The following is a 20451-nucleotide window of genomic DNA, read 5'->3' as shown; positions in this document are numbered from 1 at the left end:
TCTAGTGCTGTAATAATTGGAGCTAAAATGAGTTCCTTTTTTAACATGTCAAAAGCACATAAATATTCTTTATTAAAATCAAATAGTGCAACTTTAACAAGTAATTAACACAAGGGTTTAGTAATTTTTCAAAAATCCTTTATGAATCGTCGATAAAAGCTCGCATGTCGAAGGAAACTCCTCATGCCCTTCACGGAAGTAGGTGATAGTAGTTTCTCAATGACTTTAGTCTTGACTCTATCCACCTCTATTCCACTCTTAGAAATTCTTTGCCCTAATATGATACCTTATTATACCATAAAATGACATTTTTCTCAATTCAGCACCAAATTAACTTCTTCATATCGCTACAATATTCGGTCAAGGTTAGCAAGACATAACTCAAAAGAATAACCAAAAATAAAAAAAACATCCATAAATATCTCAATAATATTCTCAATCATATCATGAAATTTGGATGTCATACACCTTTGAAGAGTTGTAGGTGCATTACATAATCCAAATGGCATCCTTCGATATGCAAAGGTACCATATGGACATGTAAAAGTAGTCTTTTCTTGGTCGTCAAGTGTAATCAAAATTTGGTAATACCCTGAATAACCATCTAAGAAATAATAGTAAGCATAGTGTGCTAATCTTTCTAACATATGGTCTATAAAAGGTAAGGGAAATGATCATTTCGGGTGGCTTTATTCAACTTTCTATAGTCTATGCACACATGCCATCTTGTAACCGTCCTAGTTGGGATTAATTCATATTTTTATTGGTGATTACAATCATGCCCCCCTTTTAGGTACTGCATGTATAGGGCTTACCTACTCACTAACCGAAATAGGGTAAAAAATCCTTGCATCCAAGAGTTTTATCACTTCAGCCTTCACTACATCTTTTATATGAGGATTTAACCTACATTGATACTCAATAGAAGACTTGTAGTTATCTTCCATTAAAATTTTGTACATGTCCAAAGAAGGACTAATACCTTTTATATCATTTATACCCCAACTTAGGGCCCTAATTTGTTTCCTAAGCACACACAATAAAACATCTTCCTGTTCTTTATCTAAAGAATTAAAAATAATTATAGAAAGAGTGGAGTTCTTACCTAAATATGCATACTTTAAATGTGAAGGTAACTATTTTAGCTCAATTTGGGTGACTCCTAAATGGAAGGTTTCTTGGTGTACGTACCTTTTTCCTACTTCTCTTGTATCACACCATCCTCTTCTTAACTAATCTCTTCATTTGGATTAGCAACTTCCTTGCCATCAAATTTTTTTTCTATCTTGGCGAGACTTTTGGACACACGCTTATTAATTATATTAATGTTAAAATATTCATCAATGTTCAAAGAGAATTTTGAGGTATTAAAAATATTAAAAGTTACCTGTTCATTCCCAACTCGCAACGGTAACTTACCGTCATGCACATTGATTAAGACTTTACCTGTTGTAAGGAAGGGTCTTCCAAGTATGAGGGGAACTTCTCTATAAACTTCAATATCTAACACAACAAAGCCAACGGGGAATATGAAAATTTTCACCTTTACTAGCACATCCTCTATTATTCCCAAAAGATATCTAATTGATCTATCTGTTAATTACAATGATACTGTTGTGGGCTTCACCTTGCCAATACCTAATTTTTTGAACACATAATAAGGTATTAAGTTAATACTAGCACCAACATCACAAAGAGCTTTATTAAAATCTTAATTTCTAATATTACATGGTATAGTAAAACTCAACGGAGCTTTCACTTTAGGAAGTAACTTATTCTGAATGATATCATTGCATTCCTCAGTGAGCATAACAGTCTCATGGTCTTTCAAGCTCCTCTTCTTTACTAGAATCTTTTTAAAAAACTTCTCATAACTTGGCATTTGAGTAAGAACCTCTACAAAAAGAATATTAATGTGAAGTTTTTCAAATATATCAAAAAATTTAAGGAAATTCTTATCTTCATTATGTTTTTTTAGGCGTTGTGGAAATAGAACCGGTGGCACATAGGGTTTGACCACTGCTTGTTTTTTCTCTTCTTCCTGCTCTTCTTTCTTTTTCTTTACCTTTTCCTCTATACTTGTTTCATCTTTTTTTGTATCTGCCAATTGTTTCCACTCCTCAAGGTAATTGCCTTGACATATTCTTTAGATTCATCTCTGTGTTACTTCGTAAGGTACCTTAAGCTCTTTCATTAATCATGTTTGCTAATTACCCCATCTGGATCTCCAGGTTTTGATCGAAGCTTGCTAATTTTGCAACATTAATTATTGATTCTATATTATTGCTTCAATCTTTGTTGCAAACTCTATTGTGTTTTTATGAATGGCTACGATCATATCTTTAAGTGATGGCTTCTTTCTTGAGGCTGAAATCTTAGGAAAGGCCTAGTCACATTCTCCTTATTTTTTCATAAAAAGTTTGGATGATTTCTCATCCTAGGATTGTATATGTTCAAGTGTGGGTTGTATAGTGGTCTGCACTGTCCAGCTACAAAACTCACTTGTTACGCCTTACGTTCTTAAAAAGGATCTCTATATACATCTTATACATGAGAATTAATAACCTTAACACTCTTTTGATCAATTTTATTAAATAAAGAATCAATTTTTGCATTAAGAGCAGTTGAAAAATCAATATCATATAATCCAACATTCATTTTTTATTGATGTCTTTTCATTGGCCATTGATAGTTTTCATGGTCATTTCTTCCAAGAGCTCTTAAGTATCATTTGTAGACTTCTCTATTAAAGCTCCTCCAGCAGTTACATTGATTGTGATCCTGGTTTATTGGCTCAATTCATTGTAAAAGGTTTGAACCAATAACCACTTAGGTAACCCATGATGATGACATCTTCTAATCAACTCATTAAATCGCTCTCATGCCTCATTTACCGTCTCTCTATCCATTTGATATAAACTAGTGATGTCATTTCTCATCCTTATTATCTTAAATTGCGGAAAAACTTAGTCAAGAATTTTTTAGTTAGATCTTCCCATGTAGTGACTGTACCTGCACGAAAAGAATGCCAATTTTTAGTTTTATCTCTAAAAAAACGAAAAAATCTAAGTGATGCAGACATGGATTCAAAAGGCATTAAAGAGAAGCCTAAAGAAGATATTACAATGCTAACTGGTCCAATTATAAGATTTCAAGTCAAGAAACTAAAACATATATTTCAAGATTTTGTACAAAGATGGATATAATAAAAACTTAGCACATGTAAACTATTTGAGGAATCAAAAAAGCTATAAAAAAAAATCATTCATTTCGTCAAAGTGTGTGGGCATAATTTAAAATGAATGTGTAGAATCATTTTAGTCATTTTCTAGATAATTAAATTATGTTCATCTTTTCTTAAGTCATTTAATACTATATTTTCTTAAGTCATTTAATATTATTATTCTATAGATCATTTAATATTATTATTCTATAGATCATTTAATATTATGTTTCCTAGGTCATTTAATACTATGTTCTTGTAGCTCATTTAATATCATGTTCTACTACATTATTTTATATAATGTTTTCCTATATCATTTAATACTATATTTTTCTAGGTCATTTAAATTATATTCATATTTTCCTACATCATCTAATTATAACCATTTGACAAAATATAGGTGTTTTAGCCTACAAATATCTTTTTTTCAATGTAATATGACACACTTCGATTATTGAATGAATTTTTTTGCCTTTGGTAGAATTTTGACAAGTGAGAATTCTTATTCTTCTTATTACATCAAGAATTGAATTAACTTACCAAGTTATCTTGTTGCGTTTATTCATTCTTGTTTTTTTTTATCCCAATCACCTAAGTACTCAATTATAGGTTAGTTATGGGTTTTATAGGAAGAATTTATTTAGAGTTCTAATTTATCTATGCTAAATATATATGTGGGATTCTGAATGAAATCTTTGATCATCGGATTCTGCATCATTAAGTCTAATTGCATCTCTAGAGCTACCATTTTGTTTGAAAGTATCACAAATTTTTTAAAAATTATAGAGGTGTGCATTAGAGTCATCATTTGGAAAATCCCTAAACTAAATTGAGGTTCGGATCATCATTATTATTGTAGGTTTGATTTCGAAGTTATTAGCATTGACATTCGGTCGAACGATGCTAGATAAAGCTTCTACAAGTGAAGGAGTGGCACGGTCCCTTAGTGTTCTTCTGTTGTTCTCATTCAAAACATCCTCTTTTCGTCTAATTTTTTCGTATTCAGTCATCTCAACTTCGTTTGTCTTTCTATTACTAAGTGTTCTTTTCTCGCTCGATTCAGTTGTTTACAAGTCTTTTCGATCTTAGGATTTATATGAAACAGTTTTGTATTTTTCGATCGACCTATACACTAATTGAAAACAGAAAAAAAAATAGCGTAATCCACTCACGAAAAAAAATAATAATAATAAACAAAAATAAAATAAACTAAATAAATAAAAAATTACACTTAAAAGTAATAAATAGAAATAAAACTAAAATAAAATATAAATTTAAAACTAAAACTGCAAGTAAACGAAAAATAAAAAAATAGAATAAATATATATAAATAAATTAAATTAAAAAATTATACTTAAAAAAATAAACTCTAAATTAATAATAGAATTCTTAGTATTGATATTGATACTAACAATCCCCAGCAACAACACCAAAAACTTAATATGCGAATTTACAAGTATACAAAATAATTCAAGTCATAAAATGATGAATAGAGTATCGTTCTTTAAGAATTTTGTATCAAATATTAAAAATATAAAAATTATAATATTATTTAAAAATTAAAATTAAATTTATAAATTAAAAAAAATTAAAATAATTTAATCAAACAAAATAATTAAATTCATGAAAACGCACAAGAAGAGTTGATTTCACTTGAATTTTCGGCATGTACAGCAACTATTAAACTGAAACTTTTATCCCAAAATAGTGCAAACTAAAAACTAAAACAATTAAATTACTTGAATGTTTTTTTCTCAATTTCTCCCTCTAAGTTCTCTACGATTGCCTCCCCATCGTTAATCGGTTCGCTCCAGTTATGGTTTCCACCAGATCGCTTTACTACTTCTACGCTTATTTTTCAAGAAACACTACATAAGTTTTCAGAATAAAATTTATATATACTTTTGCATATGGTATACATAACATAATATCATTAAATTAATATATTTCTTATATTTTTTCTTTTGTTTCAAAAAATAAATTGATTCTTACAATACCATACAATGACGTATCAAAAAAAATTATCACAGCGTTATCATTCTATAATTAAAATAACATAAATAGAAATTTAAAAATTATTATGAAGATTATTCAAAAACATGAAAAATAAGTAACCATTTAATAGTGATCTACTAGTTAATGTATCTACAATCTAGCTAGAAGGTCATAAGAAAAACTATAAATATAATTTTTTAGGCATAAATATATATGGGTAAGTTAATTTTTTAAGGGTTAAAAAATTAAATTTAAAAGAAAAAACTAAAATTTCGTAACATTTATGACAGCACTAGTAGAGATTTAATGTACATATTAGTTGGTTATTACAAAAATAATTTATTATCTTGAAATTAGTTAATTAGTTAGTAGATAATTTATTGTATTTTAACTAGTTAATTAGTTGACTGTCAGTATTAAATTAGTTGATTAATTTTTTATGATTAGCACTTAGAAATTTATGATCTTTAGTTGAATGTAAGCAAGTTTTTCAGCTAATTTTTTTCGGATACAAGGTATCTGTATTTTCCAACATTTCCATTTTTGTTTAGTGTCATCAGCCTCTATTTTTTAACAATACTCTAGAAGTAATGTTTTCAAATAAAATGACAAAATTATGACATTTGAATTACAATAAAACCATAACATTTGCTGCTGAAAGCAGAAAAGCAAAAAGAAACTTCAATGTAAGGATTAACTCAAATGAAAAAGCTCATAAATTAATTCTACAGTGCAGACCATTTAGAACAAATGTGTTTTGAGAAGATCAAACATAGGCAACAAGAGCAAGCACAATATGAGTCTTCTTGTGAGCAGTGATACCCCGAGTTTCCCCCATGTTGATATCTTCTTTGCTCAACCCTTCTAGTAATTTCCAATCAAAATTATATAAAATATTTACAAGTGCAAGTCGCAGCATTGTGTATGCGATATTCATACTAGGATAACCTCTGCGTCCTTCACCGAACGACAACAACTCAAAGTGTTGTCCTTTGAAATCAATTGAGCTTCCTGCAAATCTCTCTGATAAAAACTCTTTTGGGTCTTTCCAAATCTTGGGATCTCATCTGATGGCCCATCCGTTAACATGGATTCTGGTCTTTGGGTATATCTTGTAACCGTTGACCTCAAATTCGGACATGACCTCTCTTAGAGCTAGAAGTGGACCTGGTGGATGAAGTCTCCAGGTCTCTTTCACCACCATGTTCAAGTATTCAAGTTTTTCAACATCATTTTCCTTGACTTCTCCTTTGTTTACGATTAAATCTCTAATCTCAACTTGTACTTTCTTCATCACTCTTGGGTTCCTCGTAAGCTCTGCCAACTCCCATACAATGGTGATTTATGAACTATTAATTCCACCCACATATATATTCTAACACATGTGTATTATGTTGGAGATAGGAGAAAGAGGCTAGAGAGACTAATGAAAATACTCAAGTTTTTCTATTATGATTTCTGCAAAAAAGCTTCAAGTACATGACTATTTATAGCCACTATTACAACTATAACAACCCTGGAAAATCCAAAAAGAAATATATAATAATTTAAGTGTGGAAGGAAAATAAAAGATTAAAGTTTACATCCCTTACACAATAACTTAAAAGTACTAAACAAATATCATGGAATGAATTCTCTGAAAGAAACACGAGAAATGAGAAAAGTAAAGAAAAATATAAAATATTTAGCATCTACTCGCAATCTTCTTGCGAATCGGGCTCGGGAACTAGGTCCTCTTGATCTGAAATGATTAAATAAGAGGTGAGCTTCACTAGCTCAGTAAGGACATCACACTATATCACCGGTACATAAGCAAAAGTTAGTAGAAAATTAAAACAACTAATGGAGCACTAAATTTAAACTAATACATTTATTAAAAATAAAACCATTTACACTTCACTTACTATTGTGAAATTTAAGAAAACAATCTATAAAGACAATAACATCATACATATCATAACTTCATGCACAATCAGTAACATAAAATATATCATAAATTCATATTAATTAACAATAACTAAATCATAACGGTTTCTCATTTCACCAGCCCATTAGTATCCATAGGGGTGTCCCCACTACACGTGAACCCTTTTCCTTAACAATCTTAATTACAGAGCCGTCCCCATACTCCGTCCGGTATGGGCACCAAGAAATTAAACCTCAATACCCCATCCGGTATAAGCGTCAAATGACCAAGTCTTCATACCCCGTCCGGTATGAGACAACGTTTACGGTAGGATTTTATCTATGAACCCGGTCCGTCCACCATCTCTCAATATATCTAGTGAGGCTGTCGTCTTATCTGTTTATTTGATCATATCCCTTTCCCATTTTTCCTTAGTCCTTGTTACCAAATATAACATAATAACATAAACAAATGAACATGCATTCGGTAATGCAGTCATATCTTAAATCCCAAAATCAAACAGTGATCAAGTAAGTCAGTAATACATGCATTTAAACCATAAAGTAGATAAATCAGATACTATCATATTTTTAGACTGTAAAATAAATCAATAGAAATTAACATAAACGATGTCAGGTTCAGGCTCCATTAGTAATCCGTAATTAATTATGCACATCTATTTAATTTGTACAAAATACCATATTATTATTTATTCAAACTTCAATTCTATGATAGAAAATAGGGTTAGGGGTCCTTACTTGATTTGACGCCGAAAAATTAAATGGTTTACTGCGCTTACGGGCGGTCTTTGGGATCCCTGAATTTTTCTTTGGGAACTGAAACGCGCTTACAGTACCTAAAAATATACCAAATAACCCAAAAATCAATCCCAAGGCCTACTCGGCCAATTTCAAAAATCCAGCACGTTGGCTCCGCCGTGCTCCGGCAACGGTATCTGCCTCAAGTTGGCTGTTTTCGGTCGAATTCAATCAAATTTGCATCAGTTCCTACGAGAAAACACACTTAGGGCACTCGGTTGGCCAAAAAAATGTAGAAAATTGAAACTCACCGACGGCGGGACTCTCCGGTGCGGCGGCTCCTCCGACTCACGTTGCGATTGGGTGTTTTGCTCCGGTTAACCTGTAAAGAAGGAAATGGTGATCACAACGGTAAAAAAATCACATTGAACGGGAATCGGAAAGGGCCTGATTGGAGGTGTTTTCCGAAATACCCCGCGGCGACGATAGCACCGAGCTTTGCCAGTATTTTCCAGCCAATGGGCCGATCTTTTTGCTCTAATTTGGTCATTGGTGTGTTTAAAATTAAATTATGAGCAAAAGGTGAGTCTTACCTCGTTTGGCGATCAGAAATTTCTCTGATGTGGTGACGGTCGGCTCCCCGACGGCTGGGCTGTCTTCTCCGACGAGGGGTTCTAGTGACTAGGGTTAGGGTTTAGGTGCGGATAGGGTTATTTATACCTATCTGCTTTTGATTTGGGCCATCTATCGCTGTTGATCTAGACCATCCGATCGCGATTAAATAGGGAGTGAATCTGGACTGTTCATCGCGATTCAATCTGAACCGTCCGTGCGCGAGAACGAATCTCAGTCGTTCGATCACGCGCACGCGAATCGCCCACGCGGCTCCCCTCGCATGGCCTCTCATGTCAACGCCTTTGCCACCTGGTGCGTCCTGGTTGGTCAGGGCTGCTGACAGGACATCTTACGTGGTGTAATTTTTCTAAATTGCGTTTTGACCTCTGATTTTCGATTTTTCTTTTAAAAATACCCTCAAAACCCAAATTTTCACCCATTTTTTTATTAAATTAAAATAAAAGAAATTAAAATAAATTAAATAAATAAATAACTATATAAAAAATAAAAATAAAAATAAAAGAAATTATTGGCTGTTACAACAACTACTAGAATTATATTAGAATTAATTTTAATTAACAATAATGGTTATAAGAAAAGTATGAATTTGAGACCACTTCATTTAAAACTGAACGAAGATTATTGAAAGAACATATTCCTCCTGTGCGCAAGGACAGCCTAGATCCATTCCCTCTTCAGCCCAGGGGTACCGGTAAGTAGGTAAAAATATAATGTTTTCGATTATAGTTCCTTTAAATGTGTAATAAATTGCTATCTTAATTATTGCTTTCATAAGCTGAATTTTGAAACTTAAAAAGGGTGGGTATGAAGTTTATGTTTTTTTTACATTAAATAAATTTATTTAAAAAAGAAAAATGGCTCCATTGATTGTTTTATTATTTTTACTAACTTTTAATTTTCTGTATCGATGTTAAGTGTTGACATTCTTACTAGAATAGTATAGCTCATCCCTCTTATTTAACAATTTTATATCAAGAAAACTAAGATACAGATCATGAACAGTAAGAAGGTTATGAGTAAAAGTTATCTCTAGCATTCCATCAGAATTGCTCAGCAGAGGTTAACCTTATAGGATTTTAGTTAGGTTCTTATTTATGTTATTTTAATTTCTTAAAAAGGACATTCTCATAGCCCTATTGGGCATTCAAATTTACTATGCAAGGAATGTAAAACTTAAACTCTCAATTGCTTCTACTATTATTTTATTAATCCAATATTTTCTTTTCTATTAAGTATTGGGTCTTTATAGTTGGTATCAGAGCTGTATTATTCGGAACCATTCCTTACATAAAGGTTAGAATCATTCAATACAACCCAACACTCAACCCTTCATTGTGAAATGTAAATACAAAGACATGAGAAGATGAAGGTCCCCATTGGACATAGCAGCCTAGGATGGGTCGCTTCTAGAGGATGTCGATCGGCTCTTCGAGATGCTGGAGAGACTCATCTCTGCCTAGCAGGCCAGGGTAGAGAGGAGGAAATTATCTGACCCTCCACTCCTTCCACAATATGAGCCGCCATTATAACGGAAAGATCTAGTGCCACCTCGGTACAACCATACTCGTCAATTGTATCATCCGACACTACCACAATACAACCCGATGCCCTCATCATACAACCAGGTGCCTCCACAGGGTCACCAGTCCCTCCTCAGCATATCCAGTTCCTCTTCAACAGGACCCAGTTCCACCTGGGATGGACCCATGCTATATTGAGAGGTAAAAGAGACTTAACTTATCTACTTTTACAAGGGCATCCACTTTCAAAGAAGCTGAGTACTGGTTGGCAAAGACAGAGAAGGTCATCGCAACTCTTGGAGTGGTTCCCGAACAGAAGGTCATACTTGCTGCTTACATGCTCGTAGGTGAGACAGGTCGTTGATGGCAACTGAAGTAGGCCACCCTACCCATTCCGGTCAACTGGGAATAATTCTTGGCAGCTTTCAATGCAAAGTACCTTTCAAAACACCTTTGACATTTAAAAGAGATGAAGTTTGCACACTTGATCCAAAGTGATATAACAGTGTCTGAGTATGCCCAAAATTTTTTGGAGTTAGGCCGATACTCTCCTGAGAGCATAATGGACGAAGGCAGAAAAGTAAGAAAGTTTAAGTGGGGCCTCCATCTTGAGATTATACAGCAACTATATGTATTCTAGCTCAGCACCTACTCAGCAGTTCTGGCCAAGGCACAGCTGATAGAGAGGAACTTCTGCATCTTTCCTCCAACAGTGGGTAATTTCAAGCCCCTGGTTCAACATCGCAGGCCAGCACCTATTGTGCCGATTCAGCAGAACAAGAGACCTAGATCTACGACTCAAGATCCTCATCAAGCCCTAGCAATAGGATGCAATAGGACTTGTCAACACTATGGTAAGGATTATGGGAGCCGACCCTGCTATCACCTGTACAATACCTGCTGCATATGTGGAAGTACCCAACACTACGTGAGAGAGTGTCCATAGAATCAGAATCAGAATCAGATCAGACCTCCAATTTAGGGCAGAGCCTATACCTTCACTCAGCAGGATGCTAAAGTCAACTTAGATGTGATACAAGGTATGTACACTATCTATAACCATCTTGCACATATTTTAATTGATAGTAGTGCTTCGTATTCTTTTGTTTCACATGTTTTTACAAAAAATTTGAATGTGTTACTTGAAAGCCATAATTCAGTGTTGTTTATGTCTATATTTAGAAATGGGACACTATTAGAGAATGTTATATACAAAGCTTGTATCATAGAAATAGTAGGTAGAAAATTAAGTATAAACCTGATAGCACTAGACACGGGGGATTTTGATGTAATTTTAAAAATGAACTGGTTAGCAGCGTATCACGCTACTGTAGATTATTTTCATAAGAAGCTTGTATTTAACCTTCCTAACGAAGAGTCCTTCACAAATTAATAAAAGTTTTAGATATTATTCCCTTATGGTAACTGCATTGTTTATCTGATGCTTTAACTCAGTTATTCTTTTCTATGTTAGGCAAGTCTAAAAAAAAAATTGTATTCAAAAAATTCTTGTGGTATGAGATTCTCTAATTACATTCTCTGATGAACTACCAGGACTACTGGTGAATAGAGAAGTTGAATTCATCATAAATCTTCAGCCTAGCACCCAGCCCATTTCAGTTATCCCGTATCAAAAGAGTCGTATTGAGATGGAAGAACTGAGAAAATATATCAAAGAATTACATGAAAATGGGTTCATCTGACATAGTATATCTCCTTGGGGTGCTGAAGTCACATTCGCAAGAAAATGTAATGGGTCCTTGAGGTTGTATATTGACTACAAGGGATTGAATAGGGTCACAATCAAGAACAAGTACCCATTTTCTAGAATCGATGATCTTTTTAATCGGTTACAGGGTTACCTAAGGTACGGTCGAGGCATGATGCAATCTAGGTAATTATTGATCAACTCACCAAGTCCTTTTATTTCTTAGCCATTAGAATGATCGACCTCTTGGATAAGCTAGCTATAATCTATATCTGAGAGATAGTCATGCTACATGGAGTTCTAGTGACAGTGGTATCAAACAGGGACCCCAGGTTTACCTCTCAGATTTAGACAAATTTTCTGCAAGCGATGGGGATAAAACTATCCCTCAACACAACATTCCACCCTCAAACAGATGGACAATCATAACAAATCATCCGTATACTGGAGGATATGCTCAGGGCATGTGTTCTAGACTTCGGAGGGCACTAGGACGATCATCTATCCTTGATAGAATCCGCCTATAATAATAATTATCAAGAAAGTATTAGTATGGCTCCGTATGAGGTATTGTATAGTCGACCCTGTAGATCGTCGATCTATTGGGAAGAGGTGGATAGTAGGAAATTAATTAGCCTAGACCTTGTAGATGAGACCACATCAACGATAGTTAAAATTAGGAAGAACATCCAGATAGTTCAGAATAGGCAGAAGAATTATGTGGACACCCAAAAGAGAGATTTGAAATTTGAGAAAAGCGATCTGAGTGTTCCTTAAAGTCACCCCCTTTAAAGGTATCAGCAGGTTTGGAAATATGGAGAAGTTAAACCCTCAATTCATTAAACCGTTTGAGATCCTAGACAAGGTTAGAACATCAACCTATAAGCTAACATTACCACCAGAATTATCCAGAGTCCATAATGTTTTACATGTGTCTATGTTACGCAAATACAACCTGGACCCTCACATGTCCTGTCCTATGAGCTACTTTCACTCTATGATGATTAATCCTAGGAGGAGGTACCAATTAGTATTTTAGACTGGAAGAGCAGGGTGTTTCGCAATAGAAAAATTTCTTTTGTCAAGGTTGTATGACAGAATCACTCGAAGGATGAAGCCACTTAGGAGTTAAAATCAAACTTTAAGGCCCAGTACCCTCAATTGTTTAACTAGTGATAGAACCGCAAATTTGAGGGACCAAATTTTTTTAAGAAAAAGATAGTTGTAATATCTGGACCCAGAATTTAGGCCCAGGATAATTAAATCAGAATAATAAAATAATTAAAAAAATTTATTTTAAAATTTTATTTGAATTTTAAAAAAAAATTATATTTTGGATACATTTGAAAATATTTTAAAAAATAGAGGCCAAAGTAGAAATATGGGAAGATCTATTTGAAAAGAAATTTGAAAAATTGGAGTAAAAGTGAAAATAATAAAAATTTGGCCATGTGAACTGCTCCGTCAGCAGCGCAGCCGGTCATCGTGTGCTCGTGGCAGACATGTGGACACGCGTCCACGCGAGCGATCCATGTGCCAGAAGATCCAACAGTCCAGATCTCTTCTCGGGTGCACGGACGGTCTAGATCCATTTTCTCTTCAAGCGTGATCGAAAACTAGATTCAATCAGATCGTGCGGCCCAGATTAATTTTTTAAATAAGAGCGATCCAACAGTGGAGAGTGGGCCATGTGTCTTTACACGGATTGCCCATATCGATGCGCAAAAGTATATAAGCATTGCATCCTAGAAAACCTTAACCCTAGCAGCACCTGTCCTCACCGGAGAAGAAGTAGAGAGACGGCTGGAAAGAAAACCGACTGTCATCACCCCCGCACCAGAGCCACCGCCGACACTAGGGAGGTAAGTTTTTCTTTTATTTTCATTTGGAATTTTATTTCAAGCCTCCCCACACCCATATCGGAGCCAAAAAACTAAAAGAGAAGTTGAAAATCAAGAGCGGAGCTCGGCTGAGCCGCCACAACTGTGACCCAAAAAACCGCTTTGGTGAGCCCGATCCCAGTTTTCATTCCCTTCAATCTTTTGACCATTGTGTTCCTAATCTTTTTCTAGTGCAGGTCGACCAAAGAGAATCCCCGACCACAAGAGATGAACAACGAAGCTACCACACCGGAAAGTCTCTCTACTGGTAACATTTCGATTTTTTTCTTTTCTAGCCAACAAAGGCCATCTAACCTCGTTTTTTGTAGATTTTAGTACAAAATCAGCCAAAAATGGCCAAGTCGAGAGGAGACATCGTCGTGGGCAGTAGAGTTGGCACCGGAGCACAGCAGCGCCTCTGTGCCGAAACCCTAACGTAGCTAGAAAACTTTAAAATGTTTATTTTTTGTCTTTTGAGGTATTTTGGAATATGTGACGTGTATTTTTTATTTCTGTAGAAAAAATCCAAGAAACCTGAAAACCACCAGAAAGTGTAGTGAAAAGGTAGTGTTTCGAATATCGACTCAAGGTAAGAATCTCTCACTCTTTTTTCCGTTACGATTAATTAAAATTTAATATATAATAACGATGTAATTTGTGAATATCATAAATTTTTAATTAATTAAATATAGGTCACTAGTGGAGCCGGTAATCGGTCAGTACGAATTGTTTATTTTATATATCCCGTTCATTACTAAGTCGTTATTGTTGCTTACCACGTGCACTTTAATTCATAGATATATTTGTCCTCTCGTTATTGATTTCTTAACCGTTATTCTCAGTTGTTGATTGATTTGAAATAAATACCCTAATAATATTTTTCTTAATTATTAAAGTATCAATTTTTATTATCTGTTTAAATTTCGTTTCATAGATCTGGAAATATGATATGTTTGTGTGTAATTGGTGATTGGTTGATGACGTGAATATGTGTATAAAAGGCTTACCGAGTATAATGAAAAATGGTCTATGGACCCGATACATAGGGCTAACCCTACCGTAAACATTATCTCAATTGGATGAGACTAAGACATCCCATACCGGAAAGGGTTGGAAAATATTCTTAACCCTCATACCGAATGGAGTATGAGAACGGCCGGTTAATTGACAAATTGGATATTGAGTTAACGCATAGAGGGAACCCCCATGGACCCTCAGGGGTATTGTTAAGTAAGTAAAAATGTAACGTTTAAGATTATTGTTCCTTTAAATGTGTAATAAATTGTTATCGTAATTATTGTTTTCATAAGTTGAATTTGGAAACTTAAAAAGGGTGAGTATGAAGTTTATGTTTTTTTTTTACATTAAATGAATTTATTTATAAAAAAAATGGCTTCATTGCTTATTTTATGATTTTTACTAATCTTTAATCTTCTGTACCAGTATTAAACGTTGAAATTTTTACTGAGTTAGTATAACTCATCTCCTTTATTTAACTATTTTAAATTAAGAAGACCAAGATCCGGATCTTGAACAGTAAGAATGTTGCGATTAAAAGTTACCTCCCGTATTCCATTAGAGTTGCCCAGCGGAGGTTGACCCTATAGGATTTTAGTTATATTTTTATTTCCTATAAAGAAAATTCACGTAACCCTATTAGACATTCAGATTTGTTATACAAGAAATATAAACCTCAAACTCTCAATTGTTTCCACTATTATTTTATTAATCCAATATTTTATTTTCTATTAAGTATTAGTTCTTTACATATTATTATAAAGCCCAAATATTTTGAATGTGAATCTACCATAATAAATCAAATGAACATTAACAAAATTGTACTTCTACCCTTATTTTTTAAGAAACACTACATAAGTTTTCATAATAAAATTCATATATAATTTTGTATATGGTATATATAGCATAATATCACTAAATTAATATATTTCTTATATTTTTTCTTTTATTCAAAAAAATAAAATATTAAATTGATTCTTACAATACTATACGATAACGTATCCAAAAAATTATTACAGTGTTATCATTCTATAATTAAAATAACAGAAATAGAAATTTAAAAATTATTATGGAGGTTATTCAAAAACATGAAAAATAAGTAACCATTTAATAGTGATTAACATATCTAAAATCTAGCTAGAAGGTCATAAGAAAAAATATAAGTATAATCTTTTAGGCATAAATATATATGGGTAAGTTAATTAAGGGAAAAAGAAATTAAATTTAAAAGAAAAAATTAAAATTTCATAACATATATGATTGTACTGATAGAGATTTAATGTAGAAATTAATTAGTTATTATAAAAATAATTTATTATCTTGGAATTATTAATTAGTTAGTGGATAATTTATTGTATTTGAACTAGTTAATTAGTTGATTGTCAGTATTAAATTAGTTGATTACTTTTTTATGATAAGTAATTAGAAATTTATCTATTTAAGAGTGATATTTAGTTGAATGTAAGTAAGTTTTTCAGCTCTTTTTTTTTTTTTTGGATACAAGGTATCTTTATTTTCCAGCATTCCCATTTTTGTTTAGTGTCATCGGCCTCTATTTTTTAACAAGTACTCTAGAAGTAATGTTTTCAGGTAAAATGACAAAATTATGATATTTGAACTACAATGAAACCATAACATTTGCTGCTGAAAGAAGAAAACCAAAATGAAACTTCAATGCAAGGATTTACACAAATGAAAAAGCTCACAAATTAATTCTACAGTGCGGACCATTGAGAATGGATGTGTTTTGAGAAGATCAGACGTTGGCAATAGGAACAAGCACAATATGAGTCTTCTTGCGAGCGGTGATACCCTAAGCTTCCTCCATGTTGATATCTTTCTTGCTCAACCCTTCTGGTAATTTCCAATCAAAATGATATAAAAGATTTGCAAGTGCAAGTCGCAGCGTTGTGTATGCGATGTTCATACCGGGACAACCTGTGCATCCTCCACCGAACGTCAACAACTCAAAGTGTTGTCCGTTGAAATCAATCAAGCTTCCTGCAAATCTCTCCGGCAAAAACTTTTCTAGGTCCTTCCAAATCTTGGGATCTCGTCCGATGGCCCATACGTTAACATGGATTCTGGTCTTTGGGTATATCTTGTAACCGTTGACCTCAAATCCGAACGTGACCTCTCTTAGAGTTAGAAGTGGACCTGGTGGGTGAAGTCTCCAGGTCTCTTTCACCACATGTTCAGGAATTCAAGTTTTTCAACATCATCTTCCTTGACTTCTCCTTTGTTTCTGATTAAATCTCTAATCTCAGCTTGTACTTTCTTCATCACTTTTGGGCTCCTCATAAGCTCTGCCAACGCTCATACATGGTGATTTGCAAACTATCAATTCCACCTACGTATATATTCTGACACGTGTATTTTAAATGTTAATGCAAGCAGCAGGCAGAGTATACAGACGCGTGTATTTTCAGTATTAATGGACATTACTAATAATGTTGTTGAAATTAAGGAGATGGAGTCAGAAAAAGGTTATATCTACCATGAGGATTTCTTTGATATGACTTTTTGTGAGAGTAAAAGAACCTTGTTCCTTCTGCTGCTTCTCTATCTTTAAGAGCACATCAATGATATCCTCGTTCCCTTCTTCTACTTTATGTCCTTCATATTTATCAATTGTCTCTTGCAGAAAAGCATCCAGTGCTTGTGCATTCTTTCGGAGTCTACCAGGGAGACCCGTGAGCCTATCAACAATCCATCCAACATAGGGAAAGGAAATCAGAAGCAGCGAAAGATCCCATAAGTGATGTCATTTCCTTGACATTCCTTTGAAACGCGCCGCTCTCGCATTTATTCTTCTCAAATTTGCCTCAAAATGCAACCCTCCAAACCATATTCGCTATAAGGAAAAACAGCTTCTCGGTTAAATCCACAGGGGACTTAAAAGCAGCAGATTGGGAGATTGATTGAATGAGTGAAGCAACATCTTCCTCTCTAATGTACCTAAATGACTGGACTCTACTGTTGCTGAAAAGCTCATGGACGCTAATCTTGCGGACCTCTTTCCAGTATTGGCCAAAAGGAGTAAAACCTGTATCGAGATAATTGTAAGAGAAAATGCATGTGGCTAACAAGTTGGGTTGGTTGCAAGTCTCGTGAACTTTGAGAATCTGTCTTGCAGTTTCGGCTGAGGAAACGACAACGAAAGATACACTTCCTAGCTTCAATCAGACTACAGGATCGTATTTCTTTGACATCTACCACAGAGATTGATAACGAAGTCCGCCAAGTTGGTGCATATTAACAATGAGGGGCAGCCCTGGAGGATGCTGCTTTTTTGACTCCATCACTTTCTTCATCACTACTAGCAGAACAGAGAGCAGCAGCAAGAGGGGAAGCCATGCTGGGATCATGAACGGAACCAGTTAAACTATTCCTTATGCTAAGCTTGTTTTCTTACCAGCAACACTTGTTTTCAAGAAAATGAGGAGAAGATTATCTTTCTCACTCAAGGGACAAACACCAACTTGTGTGCGCTTCTCAATAATTAGTCTATGCCATTTTTCATCAATTATTTGTTTAGAGAAAGAAGACAAGATCGTTATTTTCTATTGGAAGTTAGTAGTCAACTATTTGTTTAGAGAGAGAAGACAAGATTGTTATTTTCTATTGGAAGTTAGTTATCAAATTATTTAAGACAAGATGGTTGTATAATAAACGGACATTTATTTTCTCTAGGACTAAAAAACAGAAGAAAAATTGGCCACCCTTTCTAAGCTACAAGAGAGATCACTATTTGAACTATCTCCAAACGTGTTATAAGTGTAAAAACTTTTATAAACCACACCATACTTTTGACCATAGCCCTTTGTAACTAAACGAGCTTTATACTTCCCCACTTCGCCATTTTCATTGAGCTTCATTTTATCTAGCCATTTCACACTGACCTTTTTTGCCTCGGTAGGTAAATTCATTACTTCCTAATTATAATTTTTTTTGTTTTTGCTTCAATTTCCATACTCTCAAATACACCTCTTTTTTCGCCTCTTCAAAGAGAATTGGATCATTCATTGCAAACATAGCTGAGTATGCCATGTCTTCTTCCTCAGATAAACCTTTTCCACTTACATCATCATCCATCCAATTCGGTTGCCTTCTTAACCTGTCGTAACAAATCTAAAGTGAAGATCTTTCACCAAAACTAGATGAATTATCTTCATTTAATTCATTTATTAATTCAAGTTCCTCAACGTTGACGCAACCATTATTTTCAGCTTCATTCTCATCTCTAACAGCTACATCTAGTTCATTTTCATTGTTGCTATAATCGAAGTCAACCAAAATAAATTCTTCATGACTTTTGTCCCAATCCCAATTGTTGTTTTCTTCAAATACTACATCTCCGCTTATTATGATTTTTTAAAATAGGATCATATAATCTATATGCCTTTGACTCCTCATTAACTCTAAGAAAAATATCTTGCACTCTTGTCATCAAGCTTTATCCTTTTAGAATCAGAAATATGAGCATGACATAGGCATCCAAACACCCTGAAATGGTCTACAAATAGCTTAGATCCGCTCTAAGCTTCTTCTAGAGCTCTATTTTTCACTATAAGCATTGGATTCTATTGAGAATATAAACTGATCAGTTTATAGCTTCTGGCCAGAAAGTTTTGGGAATCTTCTGTCCTGATAGCATAATTTGAACCATATTTATGATAATTCGATTTTTTTTCTCTGCGACACCATTTTGTTGAGGGCTATATGAAGCTGTTAGTTTTCTTCGGATACCATTCTTACTGTAAAAGTTAGTAAATTCAATCGAGGTGAACTTATCCCCACGATCAGTATAAAGATATTTTATAGTTAAATTTGTCTCTTTTTTAACACGAATCTTATATTTCTTAAAAAATAATAAAAGCTTCTTATTTTTCAGTTAAGAAATAAAATTAAACTTTACGACTATAGTCATCAATAAATCTGATCATATACCTTTTATTGTTATCAGATGTAGGACTGATTGGCCCACATATATCAACATGTACCAATTCAAGAATTTGAGAAGCTCTCAGAGTGTCTTCCTTGGAAAATGGATCTCTATGTTTTTTTCCCACAAAAAAATCCTTACATATTTTCATAAGTTTCAAAGCAAGGCAGTCCTCTCACCATTCCCTTTTATTAGAGAAGTTTCAAACTGCTGAAGCTTAGATGACCATATCTACAATGCCAAAGTTGAGTTGGATCTTTTATGAGAGAATTAAAACAAGTTTCCTCCTTCAATTGTATTTGAGCAAACAACTTAAACATTCAGTTTGAAGACATTTTGACCTCCATAATCAAGCCTTTCTCTAAATGATAGATTTTGCATATTTGTTATTGTATAAGGATTGCAAGTCCCTTCTCAACTAATTGAACAATGCTTATTAAGTTGTTTTTTGATCCTCGAACATAAAATACACCTGTTATAACTTATACAAGACCATTTATCAACATTCGCACATTATCTTTACCCATCACATTCATACTCAAGTTATCTCTTAGTTTCATTTTCTCCCTGAAATTTTCATCAAAATCTAAGAAAATCTCCTTCTTGCCACACATATGATTACTATATTAAGAATCAAGAGACCATTATTTTTTTTGTTCACTTTCTTATCGTTTGTATACGCTATTAACAACATCTCTTCACTATCTTCCACATAGTTTGCTCTTGCTTATGTCTCCTTTGGACATTCATACTGAAAATGTCTAAGTTTATGGACATTCATACTGAAAATGTCCAAGTTTATGGCAATTATAACATTCAACAATGGTTTTAAAACTGCGCACACCTCCTCTTCCACGACCTCA

At 33.8% G+C, this 20451-nt stretch overlaps 1 non-coding gene and 1 pseudogene across 1 annotated transcript; one reads left to right on the top strand and one right to left on the bottom strand.

Annotated features, from left to right (window-relative positions):
* Positions 1–314: 314 nt before the first annotated feature.
* On the bottom strand, positions 315–6512 carry LOC148253737 (uncharacterized; annotated as a pseudogene).
* On the top strand, positions 2836–2942 carry LOC148253738 (small nucleolar RNA R71). Its single transcript, XR_015820845.1, has one exon. It is a non-coding gene; the product is annotated as a small nucleolar RNA R71 (small nucleolar RNA).
* Positions 6513–20451: the final 13939 nt, after the last annotated feature.

The sequence above is a fragment of the Carica papaya genome, chromosome 5, assembly GCF_054855325.1.
Source record: "Carica papaya isolate Zhongbai chromosome 5, ASM5485532v1, whole genome shotgun sequence".
Lineage (NCBI taxonomy): Eukaryota > Viridiplantae > Streptophyta > Magnoliopsida > Brassicales > Caricaceae > Carica > Carica papaya.
Note: the sequence above shows the minus strand (reverse complement) of the source record. Positions and strands in the feature narration are given on the sequence as shown.